Genomic DNA, 6,197 nt, shown 5'->3' with positions numbered 1-6,197 from the left:
AAAAAATATATTGTTTGTTGCTTGTGTGCTCCTTGATATAAAACTTGTCTTTTCCCAGGTTGTTACTGTCTAAATGAATTGTGAAACTGTCCAAGACGTGTTGGTAAGTGATGGGTGAGCCAGGTGTGTCATCTCTAATTAGATAAAGACATTATAGCCTGCGGCTCTTCCAAGGGTGGCGTTACACTATGTTAGCCAATCACCTGAAGCTAACCATATATTACTCTTTGCATGACTTAAGTTGTCTTGCGTAAGGCTGAAGCTTCAAGAATGTCTGCAAACAGGATCAGCAGCAATCTCCAGTTGTGCTGCATCAGCTACCATTCAAAGACACTCTTTAAAAATCTGTCTCTCCTCTGCATGACAAATGTCGGTTAGGGCGCCAGGTTTATGCACCAGTTGGGAACAGACATAGGTGTGCGCAGCCTATTGCATTAGGGTGTGCACCCTTAAGCTCAAACACACATGCATGTGTATGTGCCTACATATATATGACCCCGGCACATTGATCTCCCTGCCGGCACAGTGAAAGAGAAGAGCATAAACACTTTTTTATGGCAGAGCAGGTAAGAGGGAGATCTTTACCATGTTCCTGCTGCTACACAGAGCAATAACACTAATGCGCATGGGGTGATTAGGGTGTGCCTGGGCACACCCGGCACACCCTGTGCGCACGCCTATGGGAACAGATATAACAAAATGCTTTCAATATTATATTTTAGGGACTTTAGTAGGATACATATTACATAAAACAGACAGTTGCAATCACTATGCACCCATTGGAGCACACAGAATCTGGTGCAGTTGTGCATAGTAACCAATCAGCTTCTAACTTCAGCTTGTTGAATAAGGCTTTGAGAAAAAGGGGCGTTTCACACTGGTCTGACATGCACTCCGACTTTGAGAGCACAAGTCGCATGAAATGTCAAAATCAATGATTCCCTATGAGAGCTGTCTTAACTCGTCCAATTTGTGTCAGTCCGACTTTGAAAAATTCTCCTGCACTACTTTGGTCCGACTTGGGTACGATTTCAGCCCAATGATTTGACTATAAGTTGCATCCAAGTCAGATCATCATCTTAACTGATCTGACTTGTGGCATCTGACTTGTGCTCTGAGGATCTTAAGGGGAAACCCCACGCCAAAAAAAAAAAGCGGCATGAGGCCCCCCACATGACCATACCAGGCCCTTTGAGTCTGGTATGGATCTTGAAGGGGAAACCCACACCAAAATTAAAAAGGTGTCGGGTCCCCCCCCCAAGACCATACCAGACCCTGCAGACTGATATGGATTTTGAGGGGAAACCCCACACCAGAATAAAAAAAACAGCATGGGGTCCCCCCAAAAACAGATACCAGACCCTTATCCGAGCATGCAGCCTGGCAGGTCAGGAAAGGGGGGGACAAGCGAGTGCCCCTCTGTCATGAACCATATCAGGCCATATGCCCTCAACATGGGGGGGGGGGTTGGTGACAAGGGCCTCTTCGCCACAACCCTGGACTGTAGTTGTGGGGGTCTGAGGGTGGGGGGCTGATCAGAATCCCAGTTCCCCCACAGGTGAATGAGTATGGGTTACATAGTACCAGCGGCAGAAGACATTGTGATTGACATTAGATCTGCATCAGGGACATTAGCAATTTTTAATTCAATGGGGGCGTGCTCGCTCACCCCCCTCCTTTCCTGGCCTGTCAGGCTGCATCCTCGGATAAGGGTTTCTTAAGGATTTTGGGGGGAACCCCATGCTGTTTTTTTTTTATTTTGGCATGGGGTTTCCCCTAAAAATCCATACCGGTCTGGTGTGGTCTTGGGGGGACCCCACTCCGTTTTTTTTTTTAAATACATTTTTCATTGCTAACATTCCTCTAAGCACAATTCACATGTCACAAGTTGGATCATAAGATGCTGAATGATGCGAGAATCTTTTCAAAAGTCGGACCAGTTAAGGCAGCTCTCATAGGAAACCATTGATTTTGACGTGTTACGCGACTTGTCGGATCAATGTGAACCAGCCCTTAAGCTTTGACAATAAGCGTAGAAGCTGATTGGTTACTATGCACAGCTACACCAGATTTTATGTGCACCAGTTTTAGTAAATCTCCCCCATTATGTTTCAGGCTCGTAAAAAATGTGCAGTAGTTGCATGGACAAATACAGCTTGATCTTTACTTATCAAGTAAATTAAAAGCTTAGCAATTGAGCCGACAGGAGGCGGAGTCTAGCGGAGCAGACATGCATTGTTAGAGCTCCGCACCGCTGAGGAGAGAAGAGAAGGACAAAGCGGAGCCTGCAGGCTCAAAAGGTATCCATTTGAATCTTTTTGCCCCAGGGAACAAACTGTGAAAGTTTGGGCAGGAAATATGGTACTGGGAGGAAGCCGTGGCAGAAATTAAAATCACCTCACAAAGAGCTCACAGGCACTCACTGCAACTAAAGCAGCTCCAGTCACCTCACAAGATACAGCATCAGGGCGCTCTCACAGACAGAAAATGTCACAGCAAGACTCTCCATTTGAGTCAGATACAGAACAAATCCTCTCACAAACTTCTCCACAAGCCTCCTCAGCATCCCCAGTAATATTATTACAATTTGAAAAGATGCTTCATAAAGCTTTAAAACAAACCTCAGACCAAATAACAAAAAGCCTAACCAAAGAAATAAGAGAGCTGGGAAACCGCACCGCAGCCTTAGAAATAAAAATTGATAAAATTGAAATTACAACCCAAGAAAATATAACAGAATTGGAACAATTAAAAGAAGAGAATTTAATACTTCAAACTAAGCTCGAAGATTACGAAAATAGAGCCAGACGTTCAAACTTGCGCATAAGGGGAATACCTGAAACTGTGACAGACCTGCAATCTACTATTACTGCTCTATTACAAGAACTAAAGCCAGATATCCCTATTGAACGTTTAGAACTGGACAGAGTACACAGAGCCCTCACAGCCAAAAAGAAAGTTGGATCCCCACGTGATATAATCACAAAATTTCATTATTACAGAACGAAAGAACAAATACTAATTGCTGCAAGAGAAAAAAAGTAACTTAATTTTCAAGGACACAATTATCAAATTTTTGCTGACCTATCCCAACTTACTATTACTAAAAGACGATCCATGAAGCCCCAACTAATGGAACTGCAATGCCACAACATTATGTATCAATGGGGCTTCCCCTTTTCAGTCAGATTTAACTACCAAGGTACAATTTACAGAAGCAGATCAGCAGATGAACTACAACAAACCCTTTTAAAATTAAATCTGACAGAACCCACAAGCAGCAACACTCCCACACGCAGAAGAATGGCATCATCTTCACCTTCAGGCAGCACCCAGAAAATTTCAGAACAAAATGGGAATCATCATTCTCACAAAAGAGGCCGTTATGCCACATCATCCATGGACCAAGAAGATTCAATGGACTGACATCCTAATTCCTGATATCTCTTCATTTATTATACTAAGAGATGGTTCTCTATAAAAAAACCTGTATTTATGACTGAATGTAACTGCATTCTGATAGTCACACACTGTATGGGATCATGTTACATTCCAGTTATATTTCTTATTACTTCTGATTCATATAGCCTTAGAATATATAAGTGAAATAAGGAAATTCTTGTTCAGTTATATATTTTCAGGTAATAACAATAGATTTATTACTTTTTAGGACAAATATGTTCAATAATCCAGAAGTAATGGAAGCTTTTTCTTTCTTTTCTTAAAACAAATATATTATTACCTAACTAGTTCCTAGAACTATGTTTTTGTTTATTCTAATCTGAAGCAATACAACCTCAATTTTATGAGTTAACATATCTAAACAGTTACATATGAATAAAATATGTAATTGTTTACTCTAAAAGGGTTAAAATCCCAAAATAATTCAAACTATCTTCATCAATACCAAAGTTATTAACAGTACCTTTCTAACTGAATTATTTAGCCTAGGGCAAAACTAACCATATACAACCACCCTGGAATAAATAATTTCAACAAAAACTATATTCTGCACTCCAATTAATGAATCATCATTTTGATTTCTTTTGACATAGCACCTCTCTCCTGTAAGCGGAAGATCCGTGTACCCCCATTAGCCCTCCTCATTCTCCCAACCATATTATGTGGGAGTGTGACGAAGGCACTTATTCCCCTGAGAGAGATATTTATTCTCTTTCACGGGTAAATTGTGATTACTTGCAAAAAATAATTTATACAATGTATCATCTAATCTCATATGTTTTTTGTTTACTCTTTACTCCAGAATTCACTGGTTTCTTTCCTATCTTTTCATCTCTTCAGTCCACACAGGTTGATCTGCGCAGTCAGCTCTGCATAACAAAAAGTAAGTCAAAACTATTTGATCTGTTGCCATGGCACCACTGAATATACTTTCCCTGAATGTTCAGGGAATAAATGTCCCTCAAAAAAGGACCAAAGCCTTCCGTACTTTCCATAACAAGAAGGCTCACATAGTATGCCTCCAAGAAACACACTTCACCAAAGATTCTACTCCAAAATATATTTCTCCTTTTTATCAACAAATTTACACGGCTTCTGCCTGTACCAAACAAAGGGGTACTCTAATTGCATTTCACCGATCCACACCATTCACCTTATCATCAGAAATTAAAGACCCAGAAGGTAGATACCTGATACTCATGGGTTATATAATGGATACAGCAATCACGGTGATTTCCTAGTATGCTCCTAACAAACAACCTACACCATTCCTCTCACATATATTACAAGTGATTAATACACACAAAATAGGAACAGTGATAATGTGCGGGGATTCGAACCAGGTCCTCCTCCCATTTCTAGATAAATCACCTTTTACACCATCCAAAATAACCTCTAGATTACCTTTTTCTCAACTTCTTTCCAAATACAATCTGGTAGATTCATGGAGAGAAAGTAACCCAATGAAAAAGAAATTCACTTATTTCTCGCACCCTCATCAAACCTTCACCAGAATAGATCATATTTTTCTAACAATAGGAATGATACCAGAAATTATTGCATCAGATATAATTCCGATTCCGTGTCTGACCATAATGCAGTATACACTACTATAGCCTCAGCCATACCAAAAGCGCATGACCCAACGTGGTACTTACCAGACATAATGCTCAAACATCTGTCAAGATGAAGCTACACACGTCTGTTTTGTGAAACGCGTCGACGTCACAGCGCCCGGACGTCACGCCCGCTGTCATCCCCCGGTGGGGCTAGCCGGCTCGTACATCGTGGGAGCGCCCCGCTCCATGGTCTGGAGCAGCCGCGTGGCAGACGACAGGTGCACCTGAATGGATGGCCACATGCCTACATCAGCGGTACATTAGTAGTATCCCGGGAACTACGGATTACTGCCCAGGTCAGTGTACGGCATTGTACATAGCGACAGGAGGGACTGTCTACAACATTGGAGCCACCGCTATCCGGAAGCATCACAGGATTCCCAGATGGGACCCGGTGGCGGTAACGTACCAGGCAACCCTTTTTTGTATTCCTGCCCATACCTGTCATCTATTGACTTTACTACAGCATATCTATGCATAGAGTCCACTCACACTGGAGAGCTGCACATCTTGCAATACATTACTCTGGACCTTGGGAAAAGTGATTCCACAATTACCCATACACGGCCTATTTACACCCCCACCCACAGGATGCATTGAGGTCTGATCTCAGACCTCATACCAGCACCCCACTCTACGGCCTACCATCCCCTCCCAGATTCCCCATTCCCTCCTGTCTCCCCCCCCCTCCCGCCTCCCTTTTCCCCTCCCCCCCCCCCCTTTCCCCCCCCCCTTTTTTTTTTTCCCCGGTATTCCCGCACCCCCTACCCTGAGCCGCCCCTCCCCCGGGGGAATTGATGCCTGCACCATAAACCGTATTCAGCATTGCTGTATATCCTTCCATTAGGTGGTTTGTGCAGACATCAATAGCTAAGACGTCCGGACGCTATTGTCTTGTTTTGTCAATTTATACATGTTTTATGTTCCCCATGTCTGTGTATAGTTTGTGTTTGATCAATTCAGATATTGATCAATTTTATGAGGGCAGGATCACATCTTGATTATGCTTGTGCACATATCTTCATATTTACATTTCGTATCTATCACATATTGAGTGTGCCTTCCTCTGAGCCCCGCTTTTCCTTTTGGTCCCCACCTGTTTGGGACAACTTGGTG

Source organism: Aquarana catesbeiana, linkage group LG10 (genome assembly GCF_042186555.1).
Source record: "Aquarana catesbeiana isolate 2022-GZ linkage group LG10, ASM4218655v1, whole genome shotgun sequence".
NCBI classification, from domain to species: domain Eukaryota; kingdom Metazoa; phylum Chordata; class Amphibia; order Anura; family Ranidae; genus Aquarana; species Aquarana catesbeiana.
Note: the sequence above shows the minus strand (reverse complement) of the source record.